The sequence below is a fragment of the Quercus robur genome, chromosome 10, assembly GCF_932294415.1.
Source record: "Quercus robur chromosome 10, dhQueRobu3.1, whole genome shotgun sequence".
Classification (NCBI taxonomy): Eukaryota; Viridiplantae; Streptophyta; class Magnoliopsida; order Fagales; family Fagaceae; genus Quercus; species Quercus robur.
Genome location: NC_065543.1, coordinates 51559131 through 51559448, shown reverse-complemented (window position 1 = coordinate 51559448; position 318 = coordinate 51559131). Strand labels below are relative to the sequence as shown.

Here is a 318-nt window from a genome sequence, read left to right as displayed (position 1 = left end):
GAAAGTTTCCCATTCATATGGAAAAAGGGAAGACCAGTAGGGAAATACTCCACAGTATTCAAATCGGAGTGTACTGCCCTTATTAGACGGATTACTATAGTACCTTTATAAGTCAAAGATTGGAGAGAGTTGCCTTATCAAAATAAAAGAAAGCTATTTGATTATATATTGGTGCGTTATATAAAAGTGTTTTGAAATACAAGTTTTCTTTATAATGCACAAATGTAATCCTTATTGGTTTTCATTTTTTAGGAATGCTTCATTGTTGAGGGTCAAGTGACTCTTGTTTGGTGGCAAATGAATAGGTCATACGAAAAT

At 33.0% G+C, this 318-nt stretch overlaps 1 protein-coding gene across 4 annotated transcripts in view; it reads left to right on the top strand.

Moving 5' to 3' along the window:
- The window catches only part of LOC126701697 (adenylate kinase 4), an 86731-nt gene that overhangs the window by 63234 nt on the left and 23179 nt on the right, over positions 1 to 318 (top strand). The window lies entirely within an intron of this gene.